Source organism: Haemaphysalis longicornis, unplaced genomic scaffold, assembly GCF_048455015.1.
Source record: "Haemaphysalis longicornis isolate Haplotype H1 unplaced genomic scaffold, Haemaphysalis longicornis Haplotype H1 scaffold_16, whole genome shotgun sequence".
Classification (NCBI taxonomy): domain Eukaryota; kingdom Metazoa; phylum Arthropoda; class Arachnida; order Ixodida; family Ixodidae; genus Haemaphysalis; species Haemaphysalis longicornis.
The window spans coordinates 7,230,284-7,256,488 of NW_027526266.1; the positions used below are offsets into that span (position 1 = coordinate 7,230,284).

The window sequence follows — 26,205 nt, forward strand, 5'->3', positions numbered from 1 at the left end:
TAGCTCCCCCCACGGCCAAGCATAAGTGTTCTCAAGGCAGTCACTTATTCTCGCGTTCTCATCACTGCATCCCTTGATGGAGTAAGCCCTGTTTACTCACCGTCAGCATTTTCTATTTCAACAACTCTTAAAACTGTCATTATGCAATTATGTAAGGCATACAACAACGAACTGGATAAATTATTATCAGCATGTCACAGATATATTTTCTTTCTACGTCACAAATGGGCTGTCTGGACAACACGGTCATATTAAATTAGAGTCTCAATAGCACCCATGGTGCGATCTCAAATCCAAACATCCTGAACAAAAGAGATTCCGACTTTCTTGAAGGCTTGAATGATCAGGTCGTCACGGCCGAGAGGGGTACATTCACACAAAAGACAAGAAAACGCCCGCCGAACACATCATTTTCACGTTGACCTTACCAAATTTCGAGGATACGTAAAGACAAGCTTCCTTCGATGTTCAATACATTCTTACATCTGGAACTAACCGCGCTTTTAGATGTGACTGCATCTCATTCACTCGCCTTGTCCCTTCATCCGGCGTCGTCGTCGTCGGCGTCCGCCCCTCCCTCATTCTCCTCGCCGCGTGAGCTGCGCTCTCCGCCGCTCACCGCCTCTCCTCTCCGATGCCCCTCTCTCGCGAGGGGCATTGGATTGGATTCTAATAGATTGACTTGGCTTGGCTTGGATTGGCTTTGATTGGATTGGATTTGGATTTGGATTAGAATGGATTAAAGTGGATTGTGTTGGATTGTGTTGCGTCATAGCCGCGGCAGACGCACTGGCACCAACGCATCCCCTAACCGTTAATCGTGCTATAAAACGCGGTGCATGCACCGCTCCGCTCCATCGTTCCAGCGCCGTTCCTCCACTGTCCAACGCTGCAACGTGAACCTCCTATGCGTCGCATCTACACAGGGGTTCCCGCGAGGGGAGGTGGGAGTTTTTTTCAAATACTAGTGGTTCGGTCATGCAACTAACTGCCGCCGTGGCAAACGTGCGAGTGTAAAGTGTTCGGCCAACGACCTCCACATATTCCACCCACGTTACACATTACACTGGCAGGACCTACCGGGGTCCCCATTCGATATGCACACGTACTTGGTGCAAACACGCATTTGAAAAGAAAATAGTCAACATGAATATCACTGAAAACACATTTTCCTCGTTCCCGTAGACGCGGAAACCCTTTCCGCGTCGCTAGGTTTCGCCTTCAGAAGAAAGCCAACACAGGACGTCGGGTATGAAGTGGCGATTGGTTTAGGCGGCGATAAAACCCAAGAAACAAACAAAAGACACAAAGAATAAACACGCCCTGAAGTATACCTGATGCCCACCGGATCGCACATAATCAAAAGAAGGTCGCCACGAGGTGTAAGGTCCCGCTTGTCTTTGCAATGCCGCGTTAAAGTTGGCACACGATGCGCGAGAACGAACCCTGCAAATAAACCTACTAAAACAAGCGATACAAATTATGCTAAACCTTTTGCATTGAAGGTGTTGTGTACGAGATACCGTTGGATTGTGCCAATATATACATCGGCCAAACTAGTCGATGTGTGAATGAGCAACTAGAAGAGCACGCCCTCTCCATAAAAATGGGACCGGATCACACTTGCCGTCCCACTCCAAAGAATGTGACTGTGTTCCCGAATCAGACAAAACAAAAATTTTGAAACGATGTCGGGACGTCACGAAACGTGAAGTAGCGGAAGGCTTCCACATCAAGCAGAAGGGAGATAACTGCATAATCGTGGTATCGCTGCTTATCTAGGCAATGGAGTGTGCGCTCCTTGATAACTTTCTTTGTGGCTGTTGATGTGTGCCGTCACCGGATGCCTGTTAGTTTTTTTAACACGCGTGTGTGATTACGCCGTATATAAACATATATATATATATATATATATATATATATATATATATATATATATATATATATATATATGTATATATATATATATATATATATGTAAATATGCACGCCGTATTTTCATTAAAAATACATTTGGTGCTTGTGGGTGCTTGTGAAATAGAGGGGCAAATTGAACACGCCCTCGTTTTAAGATTACCGCGCAGGTTTAATGTCTCGGGGGGTTAAAATTACCCTAAGCCCTCAACTGCGGCATGCATAAGATACCAGTTTTATTTTCGGCGCTTCAAACACCCAAAATATATGTTAACGAACCGATTTGCGATGATTGGCGTATACTTATCAGATGCATAATAATCTGCATAAGCAAAACACCACTCAGATTTGTATATTCCTCCACAAATGGCTAATACGTCAGTCATACATATTTCTAAATTTGATTTGACGGCGTTAACGCGCCGCAACTACCACCGATGGATGGGCCGCAGTGTACGCCATCTTAACGCTGACAGAACACGTGACAGGCGGTTGGTTCCGCTTGTCTGGTCAGCTGAAGGTTAGGGCAAACACAAGAGGCTGCTTTTGTGCGTGAAGGCCCACATTGGGTGACTCGGTACCGGTCTGTAACACGTTTATATTTCGAAGAGAATATCGCAGTCACTAGGTCTCCCTTTTGTTTCGGGGAGTGACATTTCGTCGATGATCCGCGGGGATCGTTTGTGACTGGCATTGTTCAGGACCTGGGTTTGAAGTCACATATGCACTGTATTTATTTTTTCTTCGCTTCTGTTTGAACTCTCGGCCAGTTTGGTTCAATTTCTCAGCCGACACGCACGCCGTAAGCTGTATTTTCCATTATCTATGGCATTCGTTACTCTCGCAAAAAAAAAACAGTCACAGTTGACTCGAACACACCGAGGTCCTAGGGCTCAGCGGCACAACGCCTGAGCCAATGAGTTACGGTGGCGGGTTAATAACAAAAAATATACTGTATCAAGTGAAACTGAATGAACTTCAGATCCTTGTTTCCTCAAAAACATTTTCAGACATAGCAGATAGGTAGACTGGTCTAGAGGAGTCTGGAGTGCATTTCTTTGTGAACCAGTCAAATTACGCACATACTGTGGTGTGCGTGCTTGTCGTAATGATGACTACAATTCCATTTGTGCAGCATGTTGTGAGCTGAATGTTTGTATGTATAAGTTGAATCGCATAACACTTATAGAGATGCTTTGTTTCCGTCACATGAAGTGAACTATACTGCGTAAAACATGGTGAATGAATCAGTTTTTGTCCCTGAAGTATTTGACCCTCAACTTTTTCTGACCATCAAAAGGCGGCAACGTGAAATAGGTGGACGGCGAGAGTTTCATAGTTTGTACACGAAAGAGAAAACTCGAAACATTTTACGATCACAAAATCGTTAGATGAGTCTTTGTTGCTTTATTACCATCAGAATGCCCACATTTACGTTTTTCTCATATATTTAGCGGCAGCGTCTTTCTTTTTATATTCAAGGCACCTGCCGCTTAGTCGGACTCTGTAGGCGCAGTACGCGTTTGTCGGACCACACTCAGTGCAAGGACACTCTCTCGGGCAATCCTCAGGTGCCAATATTAGGGCGCACTGCAAAAAAAGTTGAGTTGTTAACACCAGTAAAATTATTTCTTGTCCTGCAGTTGATGGATTCTTAAAAATGTGATAACAGTGGTGTTGATCACTAAAAAAATATCTGATGTCAAATGCCATATTTGTGCAAATGGGATGTTAGGCGACAGCTTAGACAAAAAAGTAGGTGAAACCATTGTGCCTAGAATATACAGTATATACTAGGCATTATAGTGCAACAGGTACACAAATTATTTATGTGAGAAATTGCGCATGCCTCGAAAAGGTGTTCATTTACTGTACCCGAACATTTCTTCGTAGCAAGTCCGAGTTGAAATAAACTGCCCTTTGGTAAGTTTCATTTTATTGTGCTTAGCGTAGTTGCGTATTATTCAGCCTGGCCTGCCCTGGCGAATGCGTCCAGAATAAAAAGACGCAAACAGAAATGTTCGAAGTTGTACTCTGCCTAAAGAAGACGCCACAAGCTGCAACGGCTGAGAACAAGCTACACGTGAGACCTGGGGTTCCTGTAGTCACCACGATCTCCGTGAGAAAGTTCCTGCACGACTGCGCCATCAGGAAGTTGGTTGCATTAAGACGACAAAGGTAGTGTTATTCGTGTATACGTAGCTACGCGTAGCTGCGCCAATTCCCTACAGCCAAGCACATCGTTGTCGTCGAATTCGGTCAAAAGAAGAGGACTTCAATTATAATTCTCAGGAGCTACGCAGTGCACTTTTGAAACAAAAATACCCAGTTCAAATAATTGAGAACGCTTTACACAGATCACAAAACCTGAATCGCTCAGACTTTCTCAGAGGCACCAAAACATTGCGCAAACACCCTCAAACGAACTTGGTCTTAACACATTCCGCATGTGTTCCTAAAGGTTCGTCTATACTAAAAAAAGCACTATACATTCTTACCCGATGTGAGCGCCTAAAACATATTTTTCCGGAGCCCCCACGGGTTGTGTACAGGAGAAACAAAATCCTTAGGAATGTCCTCATCTCATTCTAAATAAGGATTCAGATGACTCGCGGATGCCGTCCTTGCAGGAAGCCTTGATGTCAAATATGCTCGCACATGTCCCCAACGGGTACCGTAGTCAGTACAGCCTCTGACTTTTGTCTAAAAATCAGAGGAAACCTGAAGTGTGATAGTTCAAATGTGGTTTATTTGCTCGAGCTCACAGTGTGCCACCTACAATACATCGGGCAAGCGCAAAAGTTGTTTAGAACTAGGTTTAATAATCACAAGTCACATTCCAAAACTCTGCCATCTCTCCCGTTGTCAAATCACGTTATCATCCCTGGGCACTCTTTCTACCACCTCAGAGCTACGTTATTAGTATCTGGGTTTCGCTCTCACCACGATTTACTAATCCGCAAATCGTACCTCATTTTGAAGTTAAAATTCGTATCCTCCGGGATTAATGAGAGTTTGGGGAAATTATCGTCGCTGCTGGGTACCTAAGCCATTTTCACCTTTCTTCCTATTTTGTTTCATTCTCAATACCGAACACTGTCGGCGACCATATTCCCCCCCCCCCCTTTTTTTCCTGTGAATATATACTTTTTTCGTGAAAAAGACGCCGCATTTACAGTACGCCTCTGCTCCCGCCTCCCACACCATTTGAGAGGAAGGGGCGTTTACTGCAGTTGGCAGCCACTTTCGGGGGGAAAATTTGTGCGCAGTTTCCCCATCCCTCCACTTGTTGGGCAGTCTAGTTAACTATAAAATTTTTCATTCATTCCACACTTCTTTCTATGCTTCCATTCTGCTGCGACATGCTTTGATCATATACACAGAAACTTCTTGACCCTTACTGGTGACCGATTTAATAGTAACTTCCACGCAGGACACACCTAGCTACCACAAGTGCATATACTTATAATTGGTTTTGTTGCTGGCACGTGAGCCCTTCTGTGACTTCTGTGAACTTGTGAACTGCCCTGATATTCCCCACGCCACCGGTCATTCGTATTTTCAGAAATTGATGGGTCATTGGCAGCCTCCGTTCTGTATTTGTTGTTATTGTACTTTGCATTGCGTCCGTCGACACGTTCCCTGCACCATTCGTCTCTTCTTGTAATTCGTACGTGAAGTGTCTGTTTTCTCCAGCTTCCCACCCTGTCTTTTTTCAATGGAATGCAGTCCTATATTGCTTTGCTTTTTAGAAAAGAGTTTGTCGCCCACGGTGCCGCGTCTCCTGTTACTATAAACCTTTCATTGTGTTCTTCGTTTCTTTATTTTTGGTTCCTGTTTAGAGATTCTGAGGAGCCCAATGCCACAAAAGATTGTACGCACATGTATAGTGCCCTCCCTTTGCCTGTTCCCTCCCCCCAACCAACCAGTGTTATTAACAAGGGTGCACTGTAGCACACCTTCTGGACCTATTTAGGCGTGAGTGCTTCTATGTTGTATGTTAGTCAGATGAAGACTGGTCCTCCAGGTTATATATATTTATGTAGACATAAAAAGCCAATATTACCACGAACTTGTTCCAAGAAACATGAAAAGCAAATGCAGTCTTAATTGCACCCATCCACGAAGTGGAATTGAAGTACATTATCCCTAGTTCAGAGAGATCTGTCGCCATCTGTTGGAACTTGGTGTAACTATGCCTTCCTGTGCGCGCTCCCGCAATTTATTATATAACTATATAACTTTAATTCCTAGTTAGGCCCACTATCTTCTTTAAGTTTGTTTTGGCATAGTAATACTAAGCACGAACATCCATCCTTCCCCATACCCACATGCCTACGGTAGGAGCCACTGTATCAACAGGAAGCAGCAATGTGTAACTGTTTGCAACGTCGTGGTGAAGTTCGCGGCAACTTCGTGGTAAGTAACAAATAACGACGCGCTTGTAGTAACCATAAGTGCCATTGGTATATTGGCAAACTCTGTCAACGCCGAGATAACATGCCAGTGCCCAAGCAAAACATCAGTTATTGTATAGATTACAATAATGATTTGGTTTTCAAGCTAAGTTTGCATTGGCCTAAATGTGCGGTGTGTAGTGGTGTGCGGAGAAACACCTCGCGGTGAAGCCAAATTTATCCACTTGCTCTCGTGAAGATAATGATGCTGCCCATAAAGAATTCGGAGCGTACCCGGTAGGGTGAATTAACAAGAGATAAACTGTTTTCATAACGCCTGTTGGATCATACAGATATTGTTCCAGCTTGCAGTTTGCTTTTGTATCGGGACGCGAGCACAAAGGTAGCGCTATACCACAGAAACATGTGAGCGAATCCGCGTTGTCCCTCCCTTCGCGCCCCATAGTAGGATGAAAACCTAGGTCTTGCTAGGAGTGTACCTTATATCGCTGCATTGACAAGGCGGATGTGGTTTGCTCTTCAAAAAGCGTGTCGCCACTAAAGAACGTAAAAATAGCCAGAAAAATGCAGAACTACGTTCCATGACATATACCGTATAATTGCTTTCCAGTAAAATTTACACTAATGAAGATAATTTGTTTTGGTCAAAGGGAGGGTTTTCGCTTTAATTTCGTCATTGGGGTTGTATTTTATAAAAGTGTTATCGTTTTCTTTTGGGGACACTGGGTTCTAATTTTGGTCGTCTTCGTTTTCACGCAGGTCAATCTTCGCGTGCACCGTTGTTACTGGAGTTATTTTTTTCTTCAATCCATGCGTTTCTTTAGGCTTTCCAGCTCCAACATATTGTGATTGGCAAGTAAAATCTCAGAAACAAAGATTTTAGGCAATTAGTGATGCACTAATAAAAAACGGTTAACTGCCGCAACCAGGTTTTCCGCCGATAATAATTTGCGTTCTGTTATCATTTTGTATGTATTGCCAAACAAGAATCGCGACGTATGTTCCACCAGTGCGCGTATTCTTTGTGTTTTTTTTTGTGCTGGAGCTTATATGATAGGATAAGCGCTACTAAAAACAATCACTAACAGAAGTGGTGTAGAGTGTGACACGGCTGAGCGAACCGTAAACTCCTATGTCGGAGCAAGAGGTTACGCAGCAGCACTCATCATGATTGCTCTCGCGCGCTGCATGCTGGGACACACAGGGGAAATTTGAAACCAGGATTTGCCCTTGCTTCCGGTCATCATCATCACTACGGGCGGCGTCATCGATGGACTAGTTGGGAAGCCCACCTAGTGGATCGGCATCCCTGTTTAAAACTTACCTTCTAGGTGGCGCCATCTGTCGAAGTGCAGGCAACACGCAGTTTTTTCTCAAAAACACTCTTAAGTAAAGAATTACTTCCCTGCATACGTGATCAAGGACGTGGTCGGACAGCTCAGTAGAACGCTGTGGGAAAAAAATTACTTCTCCGCCCAGCCGGCATAGAACCTTGGTCTGTCCCGTTACGAGCTTGATGTACATTTCATTGCTCCACACATTGAGGCTATTACGTTTGTGCAAAACATTGGAGTTGGTTTAGCGCTGAGGCGTTGCCAATGCCGCTGCCGCTCGTAGGCCACGCTTCATGCAGGGAAATAAGTTATTCAGTTTATATGGCGAAGCTTGCGCTCCTCACTGCTGCAAAGACGCGTTACTGCTTACCGCAGCAGCGTTTTCATGGACGCTCCCGTTCTTTATTCGTGCGTAATGCTCTTAAATTAGTGCATAATTGGACATTGCTGAGGTAGGCTTTGACATCGCCAAACACAGATTTATTTTTTAGTGCAGCGCCGTTGGCGCGGATGCCGGCGTTGTTAGGCGTCGCGGCATACCGGCAAATTAGCGGCTGATTTTAAATTGCTGAGGTTAGCATTCACATGGCTGCGGACCCGTGTTTTTGTTTACCCATCGTCTCTAGGACGATGTGAATGTTGAGACATGGTTGTTTGGAAGGACCACAGCACTGTTTCAAAATTTTCGCACAAGTTCCGGCATGCCGCGCACTAGGCCGATGATGACCACGTGCTGTGGCATAGCCTGCTGCTGTGGCGCGGGAACTGATTGGGCGCTCAACCTCGTCCAGTTTTACACAACTTACAATGTATCCCTTTTAAAGCTATGAATTATTACGGAAGACAAGTTGTTCGCATGCAAGACTTTCTCCATCTCTATAAAAGGCAAATCTCTGAGACCAGTCTTTTCTATCTAATGGCAGAACTGGGGAGGCATACCGGGCTTCCACAGTCAAGGAGTACTTTTTCTTCCGATCTCCCTGGTTGTGCCCTGTGCAAGAGATATGAAAATAATGATTGCGAGTTGGATAAAGACGCAAGTAAGAACATTATTTCAAATACAAGGTCGAGAACTGGGCTAGTTGGTATAAATTTATGTTTTACAAGCGCAAAATAAACGGGACGACAGAGGAGTACACAAAACGAGCGCTACTAACAGCTGATGTTTTATTGAAAAGAAGGAAAACGTATAGAGTTGAGGCTGCGCACTCACCACAGCCATGACGTAGACCACGTGGGATACGCACTCTCCACAGCACAAATAGCTGAAGCTGAAGTACTGCTGAGATAAGAAACGTCACGATCTAGCAGCGACACCGAGGGCGAGCTAATGCACGTGTCAGAGTTCTTTTTTATTCTCAAGAAGGCTTCCCAAATTTCTCTCGTGCGAGTGTCCATATGTGCAAACAGAACACTTGTATGGTTAAACTTGGGGTCACAATCACGCTTAGAGCAGTGCGACGAAATGCGGGACGTGGATGTGCCCTTTAGAGTATTGCGGTGTTCCCACAGGTGCTCATTAATGCACTGCCCCGTCTGTCCAATATTGTAGCGTGTGGACAATACAAGGAGGGCCACTTTTAATTACTCAGCACATGGAGAGTCAATATGGCGACCCAGCTGGAGGAAGAGCACCGACAAGAGACCTTCGTCCTTCTCTTTGTCCAGTACAGCCTCACGCTACCATTAGCGGTATTGGCCGCGCCGCCACTGTAACAATAGACACCGCTACACTACCCCCCTCTCCTGCGAGCATCTTTCCGAAGCCATTGTATATTACGAGGCGAGGATGGCTTCGGATCCGGATGGTGACGATGCGGCGGCTCACTGTTCAAGTGCATAGAGTCGTCAGCGAAGAGGTCAGCTTCCACACTGGCCTTGGGTTGGGGGGCGGGCGGGGTGCCGTTATGAGCGGGAACAGTCTCTGTCGTAATACGGTTTCATTCGTAGGACGTGCACAACCTCGGTAGTGGACTTGCGCAGTGAGGAGTGCGCCTTACTATACCGTGTGACTTCATAGTTGACGTGACTAATCCGACGCACCACCTTGTAGGGCCCGAAGTACCGCCGAAGCAGTTTTTCGGATCGGCCCCGCTGACGTACTGGCATCCGCACCCACACCGCTTCTCCGGGGTTGTAGAACACAGTACGTCGGCGCTGATTGTCATGGCTTGCGTCGATACGCTGCTGATTTCTATTCGTTGTCGTGCCAGCTGTCGAGCTTCCTCCACCTTCTGTACGAAGTCGTCGATATCAGCAATGTATTCGTCCTCTTGAACGGGTAGCATAGAATCTAGTGTAGTGCTGACCGTGTGCCCGTAAACCAATTGGACGGAAGTCAGTCCTGTCGTTTCTTGAACTGCCGTGTTGTAGGCGAAGTTTACGTAAGCTAGACTGTCATCCCATGTTTTGTGTTCGACGTCGACATACATGAAAAGCATGTCGGCCAGGGTTCTGTTCAATCTCTCAGTCAAGCCGTTGGTCTGCGGGTGGTATGCTGTCGTTCGCGTATGGGTGGTATGAGTTAACCTCATGATATTCTCCATGCTATGGGCTTTAAAGGCTGTGCCTCTTTCGGTTATTACGACCTGCGGTGCCCCGTGCCGTAAAACGACGCTGTTCATAAAGAACTCCGCAACCTCAGCCGACGTTGCCCGCACTACAGACGCGTCTCCACATAGCGCGTAAGGTAGTCCGCCGCTACCACTATCAATCTGTTTCGGTTTGTTGATGTCGTGAATGGGCCAAGAAGATCGATACCGAGTTGCTGGAATGGTGCTGTAGGCGGTTTTATTGACTGAAGAAGCCCTGTCAGTTTCAAAGGTGGAGTCTTTCTTCTTTGGCTCTCACGGCAGCTCCTGACGTACTGCTGGACCGTTTGCAAAAGCTTCGGCCTGAAGTACTTTTGCCGAATCCTAGATACTGTACGGCTGACACCCAAATGACCGGTTGAAGAATCGTCGTGACAGGCATATAAGACTTCCGCACGCACGGCCGACGGCACAACGAGTAGAAACGCCTCCTTTGTGTTTCCAAAATTGCGTTTTAAAGCATGCTGTTGCGGAGCCTGAAGGAGGTGATGTTACGAATAAAAGGTGGCGGTATGCGAACTTCACGACCTTCCAGATGCTGGATAATGAGTAGCAGCTCTTGGTCAGCTCGTTGCAGTTGGGCCATTTCAGACGTGCTGACAGCTCCAAGAAACGGTATGTCCTCCTCTATTTCTTGGCCTGGTGGGTCGACAGGCGCTCGGGACAAGCAGTCGGCATCGTTATGGATCCGTCCGGACTTGTAGACGACCTTCCTGTCGTACTCGTACAGCCGAAGGCTCCATCTAGCAAGGCGACCAGAGGGGTCCTTTACGTTTGCCAGCCAGCACAATGAGTGGTGGTTGCTGAGGAGCTTAAACGTCCTACCGTAGAGGTATGGCCGGAACTTGCTGATGGCCCAGACTGCGGCGAGGCACTCTTTCTCGGTTGTGGAGTAATTGGCCTCCGCTCTGGAGAGTGTGCGACTTGCGTACGTCAGTACTCTTTCAGCTCCGTCCTGCCACTGCACGAGAACCGCGCCGAGACCGAAATTACTGGTGTGTGCGTGTACTTTGGTATCCTTATGTTCGTAAAAATGAGCAAGAACCGGAGCTGTTTGTAGCCGGTTTCTCAGGTCGTTGAAAGCGACTTCTTGCTTTTCTTGCCACACAAATGGTTCATCGTCGTTTGTCAAGCGTTTCAAGGGTTCAGCAATGGCAGAAAAAGTCTCCACAAAAGTCTGTAATAAGCAGAGAATCACAGGAAATGCCGAACAGCTTTTTTGTAAGCTGGTTTCGGGAAGCCTGCTACAGCCGCAGTCTTCTCAGGGTCTGGGGCCACTCCTTCCACGCTAATAACGTAGCCAAAAAAAACGCAACTGTTTGTACCCGAAGTGACACTTTTTCGAATTTATAGTGAAACCAGACGAACCATTAGCCTCCAGGACCAGCCGCTGTATATGTAGGTGTTCTTCGAAGGATGCGGAGAAAACAACGACATCGTCGAGGTACACCAGACATGACTGCCTTTTTAAGCCGGCTAAGACAGTATCCATCATTCGCTGGAATGTCGCGGCTGCTGAGCAAAGGCCGAACGGGAGCACTTTAAATTCATACAGTCCGTTAGGTCTGACGCAGGCCGTTTTCTCCCGGTCTCGCCAATCGGCCTCAATCTGCCAGTATCCGCTTTTGAGGTCTAATGACGAGAAATACCTTGCGTTGCGCAGTCGATCCAGTGCGTCGTCTCTGCGCAGAAGAGGGTACACGTCTCGCTTTGTCACGCTGCTTAGCTTCCTCTAATGCACGCAGAAGGGCAGGGTCTTGTCCTTCTTTTCTTCCAGCACCACAGTGGACGCCCACGTACTTTTCGACGGCTGAACTACGTCGTCTTGAAGCATTTCCTTTACTTGGCTCCGGATGACTTCCCTTTCTTTTTAGGACACGCGATATGGATACTGGTGCACGTGCTTTGTGGCTTCGTCCACGATGATGCGATGTTTCGTGACGGGTGTTTATCGGTCTTTTGACGACGTGTAGAAGCAATCGCAGACGTTCGCCAGGAGATCTGTTAGCTGCTGCTTGTGGGTTGGTGGCAAATCTGGACAAATGTGCACTAACTCCAAAATAGCATTGGGATCCGAAGCTTGAGGTCCCTCTGTTTCCATGGTGCACAGATCTGCCAACTGATCGAACTGATGCAGGGAAGCAATGGCAGTTCCTTTTGTAACGTGTTGGACCTCGTTTCCGAAGTTTTTCAGAAGGACGTGTGCGCAACCATCACGCAAGTGTACAAGGCCTTTCACTACGCAATTTTTTTGCAACAGCAAATTGGTGTTCCCTTCGGATGGCGCTCACAGTTTTCAGATGCGTCTCCCCTTACGAAGACAACGACACGGCTTCGCGGCGGTACAGTCCCATCGTCGTCAACCACCCTGAGGACACAGACGTCTGCAGGGTCATTCGTGGCGATGGCGCCTCTCATCGAGAACGTCACTGTGGATGACTGCAGGTCGATGACAGCTTCGTTTGCTCGAAGAAAGTCCATACCTAGTATAACATCTCCTTAACATTGTGGAAGTACGATGAATTCACCGACATAACAGTAGCCCTGGATGCCAACCGTAGCTGTGCAGCGGCCTGTTGGAGCAATGAGATGCCCTCCCGCTGTGCGAACATGAGGCCCTGTACACAGCTTTAGTACCTTCTTGAGATCCTGCGCCAGGTTCCTACTACTGACTGAGTAGTCCGCTCCTGTATCAATACGCGCAGGAACGTCGCAGTCGTCGATCGTCACAGCCATGTCGGAGGTGGCTGCTTGATCAGAATTTGCCGGCGGTGTCTGTTTAGCGGAATTTCGTCGAGAGAACGTTGGAGGATCTTCGCTGGAAGGCCGTTCCGCGACCGCACCTCCAGAGGTCACTGATCTTAGTTTTCCCGTCGCGGTCTGGGGGAGCGACGCCCAGATGAGCTGGATAGGCGATGAGTGCTTGGAGACCGGTAACGAAATGACGACTCTGGTCCGACGCCCTGACGGTTGGAGACAGGGGAAGGTTGCCGTCTGCAGAGGTAGTCGCTGATTTCGCTGGGACGCTCACCGTTCCTGGGGCAAGGAGCATCAGGATAAAAACCGCGAAGGCCGGCACGGCGATGCGGGCACACCCTGTAGAGATGGTCGGTCTCTCCACAGTGGTAACACAGTGGAGTGCGATCCGGTGCACCCCACACATCCGTCTAGCGAAGTGTGCCCTGGTACGTAAGTTGAAGGCGCCGGAATCCAGGCTGACGGTGACCAACGGCTCTATTTACGTGCGCATCAGGCGGGGTGGACACGGGAGGGGCGACACTCGCAGCATCCCACGTGCTGGGCTGTTGCAGAGCGTGAGCGTGTGTGGCGGAGTAGAGCGGAGGCGGCTGCAGATTCAGTTCCATGGGTTCTCTTACAGCTTGCGTCACTTCCTCTCTAACGTTTTTGAGCGACACAGGCACACGCTGGCGAAGCCGTAGGCACTTGGGACATAGAGTTCTTCCCGCACAACAAAACGAATTAGCTCCCGTACGGCATCCCGGCTGGTGGCCAATGCAGCACAAAGCACACCCGCTGGCGTGCAGCTGAGATTGCGGTCATACTGTTTGTCGCTGCTCCAGTGTCCTCTCCATTGCCGTGGCTTCTGCCATAAATTCTGCGATGGCGTGCTGAGGATGGCGTACAAGCCCGGCAAAGAGCTTCTGTTTCACACCTTGCATGAGGTGTCGCAGCTTCTTTTCTTCAGCCATAGTAGGGTCGGCGCGTGTGAAAAAGCGGTACATGTCCTCGCAGTACATGGCCACGCTCTCATTGGGACGCTGAGTTTTGGTGTGCAGCGCAGCTTCGGCCTTTTCCCTGCGGTCGCCTCTTGCATAGGCAGCCAGAAACCTACTGCAAAATTCGTCCCAGGTTGGGAACTCCCTTTCATGGTTCACAAACCACGTCCTCGCGTGTTGGTCGAGCGAGCAATACACTTGTCGCTGTTTTATCACTGCATCCCATTCATTAAGAGGTCAACCCATTCCTCAACGTCCTCAATGACATCGTCGTTAAATATTGGCGGCGTTCGCAGCTGATGGATCACTAACTGATATCGGATTGCATAGTCGGTCTGCATCGTAGTTGAGGTCATGATGTGGGTTCTCGCTGCCCTCGTTGTCGCTGGCAGCAGTCCAAATTCGGGTGAGGCACCTTGGAGTCGCCGACTGGTGCGTTGGTGAACAGGAGTCAGCTCCGTGCGAGGCGCTTCGTCTCCAGCAACGCTATCTTCTTGACGCATACGGGGTCACAACCCGCACCCTCCACCAAAAATGTAGCGAGTGGGTAAAACAAGGGGAGCCACTTTTAATTAGTCAGCACACGAAGAGTCAAAATGGTGACCCAGCAGGAGCAAGAGTACCGGCAAGAGACCTTCGTCCTTCTGTTTGTCCAGTACAGTCTCATGCTACCATTAGCGGGATTGAGCACTTCGCCACTGTAACAATAGACACCGCTACAATATATATCTTATCACACGACAAGGGGATGCAGTACACAACTTTGGTTTTGCATTCAACAAACTGTTACTGATGTTTCACACCACAGCCCTTTTTGTGGGAAGACATTCTATCCTTGCTGTCTAACATCCTGTAGATCACGGGACAAAGCCTTTCCAAGTTATTTTTTGCTGAAAAAACCGCGTCCACGTTGAACCTGACAGCTGTCTTTTTCAACCTATGCGAAATTGTCTGCATATACGGGATAACAGCAAAACGCTGTAGTTTTTCCTTTGCCCACCTTGACCTTCCAGAGTTTTTTAATTTTCAGAAAACTTTGTTAGCCGCAGAAACAAGCACATGCTCCGGGAATGCTAACTGTTTTAGTTTGGTAACTTGGCTGGTGAAACTGGCACCCATGCTGTGAACACACGACTTCGTTAACGACGAATGCAGGCTGTTAACGGCTATTCCCAACTTTACCACCTTCGAGTAGCATAAAGAGTAAAATTGGCAGCGTATCTGCTCCGTTCGTTGCAAATTTTGTCAAAAGACGATAGTCTTTATCCACTTTTGCCAAGTAAATGCCTCCCTTCGCTTTTTCGCTCACCTCTCATGTTGTTCCCCTTGCGTCGCGCTCCTCCCAAGGTAAAGACACCAAAGTTTTGCTTAAATCATTTTAAATTTCCCGCGTTCCACTGCTCCAAGCCGGTGTCTTGATGCCAACGCTGCCGTATGGCGAAGAAGCGCGTGAATCCAGGCGTCCTACTTAAACGTTTATAGAACCGAGTTTCCCTACGTTGAACGTATCTAGTGGAACCTTTCGTAACTGTTGCCGGTTGATTTCTTAAAATGACGCCAGTAGCCATAGTGGCACGGGTGACAGCAGGTGACAGCGAAGTGAATTTTTTTCTGCCGTTAATGAAGTATATATTTTCGCCAAAGTCAAGCACGTATGATTTTTTATAAAGGGACACTGAAAATATCACTTCTGCAATATTTTTTTGTCTTATATTTGCGTAATGTCTTGTTCTTCTTCCACAATGTTGACAAGTATAAACATTACAGTGCACTTAGACGGGTAGATTTAGCTTTGACTATATAAGACTATTGCGCCGGCACTGTTTTATTTTGGCGGGGTGGCTGAATCGAGTCACAGACAGACAAACGGACAGACATACAGACAGACAGACATACATACAGACAGACTAAAATTTTGGGGTTTAAGTAGCACAAGAAAGACTATCGTCTTCAAAAAACATAACACATGCTTCTTTGACCTTGGCGAGTAGGTCCAGCACACGTGCACACCTTAGATGCTGAGTGACAAATCAAAAACTCAATAACACCTCGTTTGGGAACTTCGGTGTTGAAAACCAGACCGTGTGCATTTTCCTCAAATGTATAAAGGATGTCAGACATTTTTTGCTTGAAGTTACTGTGACGAACAACCAGCAGGTAATGATCCACATACCTAAAAGCTTTCACAGTCAAGTTTTTCAGCTTTTTCTAAAGAACGATGTTCATGGCAATCAGAAAAATGTTACTCAAAACGGGAGCTACAAGAGACCTAATACAAATGCCCGATTTTTGAATGTAAACACTTTCACTATAGGCTACGAGGGTAGACTTTAGATAGAAGCTCAGAATTTCCAAGAAATTTGACAGAGAAATGCCACAACTGTTAAGAAACTGCAGCGCGTTGTTTTGTTCTGTACTACACTGTTTCACAGAGGACATAAGCTTATCATGAAGGATAGAGTAGAACAAATCGGTAACATCAATATTAAAAGCAAAACATTGGCTTGGTTTATGTTTAGACAAATACTCTACTACCTTTTCAGAACCTGGGACAAGAAATGGGTCTGCCATAGCTAACATACACAACTGGTTTGAAGGTATGTAGAAATGTTGCCTCGCCACGAATCCCTTTCCGTTATAGTAACCCTAAACGGGATGCTCGGTTTGGGTGTGTTTACAGAGAAGAACGGTTCCAACATCTCCTTTTTCGAGTTACAAGAGTGGCTAGCCGGTCTAACTACATACCGTTATGCAACGCTAGAGCTTGCTGTTTTACCTCACTAGGTTTTAGCCGGGACGCTTTGAAGTTTTTATCAATGGAGGCGAGCGCCTTTTCACAAAACTGGCAGATAAGGAAGGGTTTTTTGTTGTCCTCTCCGGTGACCAGTTTCGTGAATAGGATGGAAGTGTGAAATGTTGATCTCACCAAAAAACTCAAAACCACCTTTCTTGTAAATGCGGGGTCGTCTCTTAAAAAATATTATGGCCGCTGGGGAATATGTTGTCTGTGTAGTTGTGGAAAGTGCATCATGTTGTGTAGAGTGCCTTCCATTGAATGAGGGCTTTGAAAACAAATAGACCCCCTTTACAGCTGCTACTTAGCGGTGAAGGAAGTCGAGTGAGCATGCGGGAGTGTATTACATGTCTGTGGCCCATGTGTAACACTGATACGCAACTTTCATGTCTGTTGTGGCAGTCAGTTGTGTATCATCGCAAGTGTGGTTTCATTGTATGTATTCATTGTCTGGATGTTTACTTCACTCTGCACACCACTTTTACTAAGATATTGCTCGAGCGTCTTTCGAGCGTGTCTGCGTGTACGTGTTGCATTAGCGTGTATGGAATTTCTGCGCTAGGAGCGGAAGTCTCGCAAGTTCTCACAGAGGTCATCCGCTCAGGATGTAAGAACAGGGAGTTCTAGATAGTGTTTGGTTTGTTGTAACGTACGCATTTTTTTCGCAAGATATTTTATGTTTCATGAAGTGTGTGTTTAGTGCACAGAACGGGACACATGTTCTAAGTGTTGTGCTAGTGTGGTAACCTGATCGTCAATTGTGTCCCCTGTCGCGGTATGCAATGGCAAGCTGTATGTCGGTTGGGCTTTCAGTTAACGTACGCGGGTTCATACCTTTTATGTGAGACGGCGTGATTTTGTTGTTGTCATAAAGGCGTGCTCAATGTCTATTTTTTCGTCAGAGTGCAGACCTTGTGCCTTCTCCCGAATAAACGAATAACATTTTCCGACACAGGGTAATGGCTAAATATACCCCATTCCTTGTTCTGAGCTTCTCGTGCCTGTGAAAAATTTTTGTTGTGACAGGCTCTTCTTGAGTTGTTTGTGGCACCGAAGGTGCCACAAACAAGCCAGCATGGATGTTTCGGTGACATCGATGATGGTTGCCGTGATGAGTTGGTGGGATTTTTCAAGTGTGGGGTCTTTATAGATGTGTGCTGAATTTTAGATATTTTAGTAAATGTATGCTAGGTTCCTCTCATTTTGTTAACTTTGTTAATTCATTTGTTAATTTTGCGTGTACGGTCGGAAGGATCCCGGATGAATGCTGTGTAGGGGTGTTCCGGAAGAGTGGAGCGAATAAAGGTTACGATTATGTGTTTTGTGGGTATTTCCTTATTACCTCTCCGTAGGGTAATCCGCAAGGCAAACTTCAAACCCTGATTTTCTAAGTGTTCTTTAAGGTTGGCCTCTGTCTTGTTTCCAATCTCTGGCTCTGAGATATCACCCTGCGAGCTGTTGAGACTCCGTTGGGAGTGATCTTGATTGGCCATGCAGGTTTTATCGAGTAATTTCGTGACTTGCTCTTTGTTGACCACTTCAAGATAGATAGACCCAGTTCATTGCTCGGTTGGCATTACATGACTCTCCTTTGGGGAAAGACTAGGCCAACATGCACAATGTCTGTTGAGTCAATATAAAAGCAGTAATCTGTAGCTGTCACAGTTTATGTGCATAATTAGAGCGTGTCATAATTTTTCAACATAACGTTGCCCGCTACCACAGGAGGCTGTACAAGATAGGTTCAACCATACAAGGAGGGGCTCACCAGACGAGTATTTGCATCCCTGGTTGAGAACATTTGCCAAAACCCTCCTAATGATTATACAGCCACACTATCATCCTCCCATCCCAGCAACTGCATTTCCCCTACCAAAGGAGGCGGGAAAAGAAACAATACAGCAGAACGTGCTAAGAATCTCTGTGTCCGGGTAGGACGGGAATGTTAATTATTTTATCTACATTTAATGTGGAAACTCATTTGAACAGGGCTAGTTTATCACTTGTTTTACAAAAGGTGTCCGATATTTGTTAGGATATATTACGGTAGCGTCAGGGATGTGCAGCCATTCCCACTGGTGATATTTTCTGTTATGGAGGGCATTCTGAATTGCATCTTTTAGATGTAGGGTTTGTATTCTTATTGCTATTGCGGGGAATGGTTTGAAATTTCAAAGCATTACTGAGCGTGTAGCATGTCTCGGCTTTAGGCTCAGTAAGAAGCATAAGTTGCATGTGGTGCAAGTGTATCCACATCCGCTTGCGATGGTGACTATGCGTACATATTTTACGAACAGATTGAATTGGCAATTATAAAAGTAAAACCTCCGTGCACAGTCATTATGAGTGGTTTCAATGCAAATATAGGAGTACAACAGATGGGGCAGCGTGCGGTAGGAAAATTTTGCCTAGCTTCGCCTGAGGCAACACCAAGAAATCCTGGTTGCCTTTGCCGAGAGGAATATTCTGCCTAGCCTGAAATTCTTTTTTCGAAAAAGAAAAAACAGGGACATGAATTGGAGAGGCACTAAAAGTGAAGATAAAAAGGAAATTGACATTATTTTATCTTGGAGATCACGCACGATAAACGATGTACAACTAATTGGAAGGAATAAAATAATTCACCACAGGGTGGTCAGAGATCGTATACACCTACATTTAAGAGGGCAGAGATTAAAAATGCTAAAGCGGAACACGCCCAACCTTCCCTCCATGGGACAGAATGTGGAAGAATTCAAATTGTTATTTAAAAACAAATTCTCTGTTTTGTGTAATGAAAACAACAATCTGGACTCTCTCAATTATCATTTCACACAAGGGGTGATAGGGTCAGCACTAACCATTGCAGAAAAAGTGTCCGAATTCGAATCCAAGTTACCACAGAAAACCGAGGAACTTATTGAAAAGCCAATAAAATATTTTCCGCAATCTGTGGAAATAAATATTATGGCAGAGCTGTCCACATAGATTCAAAAAGGCAAGACAGCTGACATCCGTGCACTGAATATTGAAAAAAATAGAGGCAAGAATGAATGACGGAGGAGGCCTGACAGCCACTACACGGAAGATCACTATTAGCAAAAAACAAGAATGTATGCACTCCGGGAAGCCAGTGGTAACACAACTAGTAATATTGATGATTTGGTAAAAATATCCGAGGTAATCTCCACGAAACTGTTCGCTGCTACGTCTGATTCGGAGCCAAGTCAGTCAGGTTCCTCCGGTTACGACAAATGAGGTCGCATGGGCGTTCCAAGAATGAAAAGCTGCAAAGCTCCAGCAGACGATGACACTAAAGCTTATATAATATGCCTGGGAGGGCATGTTAAGCACATAGTACAATTCTCGCAGTGCTTCAGGTATGCAATGGTGCTAAAGGTGTCGAAAAATGCGATGTTTGTTGTTCTACATGAGAAAGGTAATTATAAAGTGCTCAAAAAGTACAGGCCCATCAACCTCCTCTCAGTTAACTACAAAATATTTACCAAAGGAATTTTCAATCGCATAAGGCCCACTTCAGACTTGGAAAAGCCTCGCGAACACGGCGCTTTGAGAGAGGTTTTCAAATCTTTGGAACATACTCATGCTATCAATCCCATAATAGAAAAGTGTTCAGATTATTATATACCCCTCTATATGGCATTCTTACATTTAAAAAAAACCCTTTTAGTCTGTGTCCACTTCAGCATTTAAAAAGGCGTTACGTGAACAAAATGTCGACGGCGCCTACATCGCCCTTTTCAAAGATATATACAGGGAATGTACGGGATCTATACGAATATAACACGGGACACAGAACTTGTAAATTTCCTATAAAAAGTGTCTCCTGCGAGGGGACACAATATCACAACAATTATTTACAGCCTGTGGGACAATATGTTCGGAAACGTTGAGTGGAGGAAAAGCGGATGCGTATAAATGGGGTATATCTCAACCACCGAAGGTTTGCTGACGACATTACCTTGATCAGTAAAAGCAGCTAAAATTTCCAGCGCATGATGTGCCAGTAGTGCTCGGAAACTATACTTGCGGCCTTAAAAATACGCAAAAAAAAATTCAATTTAACGTCTTAAAGCAAGCAAAGATTGAGATTTCACGTGAGGTAATGAAGAGTTAAAAACGATTGCGGGAAGGTCCATCTTGAGCAAATGACATCTGCACAACTAAACCATGAAAGGCACATTACCCACATAATCTGCAGGGGGTGACTGCTTTCGGTAGAGTTCAGATATCCTCACCGGTAAGCTTCCCCTGCCACTAAAAATCTTTTATTTTTTCCTTCCTTTCTTCCAGTAATAACGTACGGGGCCGCAATTTCGGGTCTCACGAAACGGCTTTAAATGAGACTTACGCTGTCCCAACGGGGCATGGAACGCATATTGCTAGGGGTCGCGGTGAGGGATAGCAAAACTGCCGTATGGACTAAGAAAAAAACGAAGGTGGAGGGCATTTTTGTTCAAATTAAGCGAAGAAAATTGGCATGGGCGGGTCAAGTCATGTGCATGTGGGGCAACAGGTGGACTATTTGTTTAGCATTGCAGCTTCCTATAGACCACGAACAAAATGCCGGTCGGCTGTGGGCTGGATGGAGAGAGGAGATGGGAAAATTCGGAAAAAAAACTTGGAGTGAGCAAGCGCTGGATAGACAGCGCACGATATTTTTTGGAAAGACATTTGTCCTGCAGTGTACATAACTAGGCTAATGACGATGATCATGACTCTACGATAAGGCACGTTATAACATTCAGATAGCCAACATAGACTCTGATGCAAGCGGGATTTTTTCTTATTAGATTCAATAACCAGAAAACAGGGGTTGTTATCAGTTTTGGAAAACTAAAGTCTGGAAGATGTGGAAATGATGCTTCAGTGCGGCCCCTTTCTGTGGCCGATCATAAATAAAAATGTTTTTATTTCATCATCATCACCAGCCTATCTACGCCCACACAGGGCCGAAAGCCTGTCCCATTATTCTCCAATTATCCTGGTCCTGTGCAACTAGCGACCCATTAATCGCTGCACACTTCTTGATCTCATCTGAGATTCTAACATTCTGCCGCCCCTGGCCACGCTTGCCTTCTCTACATATTCAATCTGTTACACCTAATGACTAACGGTTATCTTGCCTTCGCATTACATGCCCTGCCCACGTCCATACCTTCTTCATACTTTCTAGAAGTATGTACTTAACACGCGTTTACTCCCTGACCCACGCTGCTCTCTGGTTGTCCCTTTATGGTACACCTATCATCTCCCTTTCCACTGCTTCCTGAGTCATCCTTAATTTACGTTAAACCCTCTTAGAAACCTTCCAAGTTTCTGCACCATAGCTGAGTACGGGAAACATGCAGCTGTCAAACAGGTTTTTTTCATGAACAATGGTAGGCTGCCATTCATTATCTGAGAAAGGCCTGCCGAATTTACTCCACCCCATTCGGATTCTTTAAATAGTTCTGCCTTGTGGTTATGATCTGGTGTCACAACTTGTCTAAGGAGATCTTGCCGGGATCCATGGATTGGGTTTTTTTTGTTTTGCTGAGCGGCTGCGCCGTACGCCGGGCTCTTTTATCTGTGTTACCTATGTGCCAAGGTAAGCGCGTGTTCCATTCTTTATTTCTATGCCACACGTGTTATCTCTTTTGATAGGGAGAGCGTTTCGAATTACCATCCACACACTAGAATATTCCTCTTTGATCTACAGTGTTCTGGATGTACTTCGATGGTAAGAGAAACTCTAGAGCCCGGAGATAAATGCTGCGGAGCAGACGCCACGGCATTCGGATCGTCGACGCTCGCCTTCGCACGTCCCTTTGTTGACTGCTGCTTCGGAGCCAGTTTGGTCTTTGAGTTGTTTAGTCTTTGAGTTCGCTCCAGTAAACTTGTTTTTTTTTCTTGAAGACAGCTTCTCGTGTTTCGCTTCATGAAATCTGGTGGAGCTGCTCGGTACGCAAAATTTATGCTCCCAACGATATCGAGAAGCCGCCAAGCCAGTCCCACTAGGGCCAGCCGCCGACTGAAGGTCTGCAGCCAGACGGACCCAAAAGAACGACTGCTGCAACCACCAACATTGTGCATGAAGCCACTCCTCCCATCGCCCTGCAACTGCCCAGGGAAGCAACCGTGTTCCGCCGATCTGCCGCGGAAGACCCTGAGTAGTTAGAAAGAGGAGCGTGCTCGGATCTTTAACAGGTGGGAGGACGAAGAAACGCTGCAGCGTATTTTCTTCTATTTGGAGGATTCAGGGCAAACTTGAATCCAGAACCGTGAAAGCTCTATGACTGAAGGACTCTATTGAAGAGCGAGTGCCTTAAAACGTTCGCAAGCATCGTGCTAAAAGCACGAGCCACACTTTTGCCAGAAACGCGCAAGCAACACCCCAATGAAGGGTAGGGATCTTTGTTGAAGAGGTGAAGAGAATATTTCTACGCGCGGAACAGGAAATGACAGAAGGAAATGATATAAGGTTTCTCACGCGAGGGGTAAAACAAGATCTTTTTGTTTTCCTCTCCTCCCAAGACGGTGGCCGAATTCGCGTCTGAGGCGGCCGAGTTAGAGAAGACGTTGGAAGTTACGATCAAAGTACGAGGCAGTACGATCGCCTGGTCAATACGCTCGTTTCCGACACGCTCGGTGCCGGGGATCTTAGCTCCTACACACTGCGCAAGATCATCCAAGCAGTGGTCAGAGAGGAGCTTCGGAAGCTTTTCCCAAAGACGCGCAACCTCAAGTGACTTTCCTGACTGACGTCATTCCCGAAGAGGTTGATCAGACACTGGGGACTTCTACGCCATCCGAAGCTCCCGGCGAGTCACCAGCAATGACCTACTACGCAGCTCTTCATCGACGGCGCCCTGCTCCAACCCGTCGTCAAGAGGTCCCGCCATACAGCTGGCCAAAGTCACGCACCCGACCCCCTGTAGTGCAATACCAGGCGCCAAGGAAGACTTAGGTGTGGCGAACGCCGGATAATCGCCCGCTGGGCTATCACTGCGGAGAGCACGACCACATCTACCGTCATTTCCCTTTCAAGTGGCTAGGTTTGCGAGGGTGCTCCGTCGACGCACCTCGCCCTCTCCCTGGCCAAGGACCACGGGAGATGGACGAGCATCTATCTAAAACCCGCGGTGACCCAGCACGTTTCAATCGCTTGGCATAGCCCCACGCGTACCAGTCGCCTAACCGCCGTACCACTGCTGACTTTTCACGTGGAAGGTACCCCTGCCCACGCGGGGGAACCTAAAGACAGCAACTTCTGGAGGTGAAGTTGCTCTATAGCGAAAAACCAGAAACCCTCCAACGACGCCAGGACGCGCGGTAGAGTGTGATCAACGCGCATCCAAAGATGCCTTCGAGCTTCCGCATGTCTTCGATGTGAATGCGGCACTACCGCAGGAAAAACGGAAGAAATTATTTGTCTTCTGCCCCTGGGCTGCGACGGTCGTACTCGTGAAGAAAAAAGACAGCAGTTTCTGCGTTGACTACCGGAGACTGAACAACATCGCCAAAATGGACGTGTACCCCCTGCCACGAATCGACGACGCCCTCGACTACTTCGGCCACGTGATGTACTTCTTATCGATGGATCTGAAGAGAGGCTACTGGCAAATAGAATTGGACGAAGTTGCGGTATTCGTCCGAAATTTCGAGGAAAAGCTTGCAAGATTGGAGTCGGTAATCGAGGCAATTCGGACATCGGGGTTATTGCTCAAGCTTGAAAAGTGCCACTTCGGGTACGAGGAATTCGATGTTTTGCGCCATGCCGTCAACGTTGCGGGAGTTCTGCTTGACCCGGCGAAAGGTTCAGCCATGGCGAAATTCCCGAGGCCGAAATATAAGAAGGGCGTGCGAAGATTTCTGGGAATGTGCGCATACTACCGGTTGCACTGCACCGGTTCCACTTTGCACGCATTGCAGAACGACTCACGCGCGCAACAAAAAATAGCCCCCCTTTCAGCCTAAAAGACGCCTAAGAAAAAGCATTCTTCGAACTGCAACAACGCCTGCAAAACCCTCCCTTAGTCGCCTATTTCGACGAAAACGCCGAAACGAAAATGCACACGGGCGCCAGTGATATAGGCTTGGTTGCTGTACTCGTTAAAAAGCAAAGAAGGTGCGAAAAAGTAATCGCCTTCGCTAGTTGTAGTGTGTCCAAGGAGGTGAAAATCTACTCAGCCTCTGAGAAGGAGTCCCTCGCTATCATATCGGCAGTTTGAACATTTTGCACATACGTGTATGGCAGACCATTCAAGGTTGTGACATGCGTTGGCTAGCTAATTTTAACAACCCTCTGGGCATCTTGGGCAAGGCAGCTTGCGCCCGCAAGAGTTTGACGTTACAATAGTCTATAAATTCTTCAGGAAACACTCCGACGCGCACTGCCTGTCACGCGCCCCTTCGACCCCCCCACCACAGGACTCTAATGGAGACAGCGCGCTCTTCGGAGTCGTTGCGAAGAGCGACCTAGCCGCCCAGCAGCGTGCCGAGCCCGACTTACGCGTAAAGATCGACTACCTCGAAGTTTCAGAAACGCTCGCGCCCAGATTTGCCTGCGGAGATCACGCCGTGACATTCGGATTGTCGACTCGCTTTCTGTAACTTCTGTTATATTTTGCACTCACATCAATGTAGCTGCCGTGTTGGAGGACGGGTTGTGCGGATGAAAGCTGCAAGCTCATCGGGCGCTCTTGTCTCTGGCAGCACTGAGAATTAAGTTCACAAGAAAGGGTTGTGTTTAGGTGACGTGTAAGCTATGTATTGCAAAGGCTCACCTCCGAGTACAGATTGAGGCGTTTATTTGGTCCATGCTGCTATATGTAGTAACGCCAAGTCGCTATACTAGAGTACCGAAAAATTGCAGCAATTACGAGGCAAAAACACCGTAGCGCAAGAGAGTTGCCGAGTAGATTTGTGGTTTTCGGACATTTTTTACTGCCTTTGCGTAAAAAACTGCATTTTTTCTTAAAATGCCGGTGTGCTTAGAAACTCTTTTTCGACAATGCTTTTGCACGTGGACTTACTCAGCTTGCTCTAGCGTGCAGAATCATGCGTACTTGACTATAGGTAGTCATGGCGTGCCCCTATAGGTAGTCATGGCGTCTGCGTGCCCCTACCTTCGGCATGGTCCTCATGGCCCCCAAAATATCGGGAACTCATGCATGACCAGTCCGCCAGCAGCGCGTACAAGAGTCGTCGGGAGATACCTTTTACAGTTGGCAAGGACACCGCAGCACTAGCGCGATGTTAACCCACTTTGAGCGTTTTTGCGCAGGTAGGCTACGTAAATATCTTGAAATGCATTCGTTTCAATATTCACTTTCTGCAAATTTGTCCTTGCCCACGCAATTGCATCTGTGCTTATGATTGTTTGTCTCGATGCAGTGGCCAATCTTAATGCTGTTGCAGAGCAGGGAAACCGCC

The 26,205-nt window shown here is 46.8% G+C and overlaps 1 long non-coding RNA gene across 1 annotated transcript in view; it reads right to left on the bottom strand.

The window, feature by feature from the left end:
- Positions 1-3,342: 3,342 nt before the first annotated feature.
- Positions 3,343-26,205, bottom strand: part of LOC144166090 (uncharacterized) — a 28,559-nt gene continuing 5,696 nt past the window's right edge. The window contains exons 2-3 of the long non-coding RNA XR_013321563.1: positions 8,606-8,657; positions 3,343-3,504 (exon numbers count right to left, since the gene is read on the bottom strand). This is a non-coding gene — a long non-coding RNA (uncharacterized LOC144166090). The remainder of the gene's footprint in view (positions 3,505-8,605; positions 8,658-26,205) is intronic.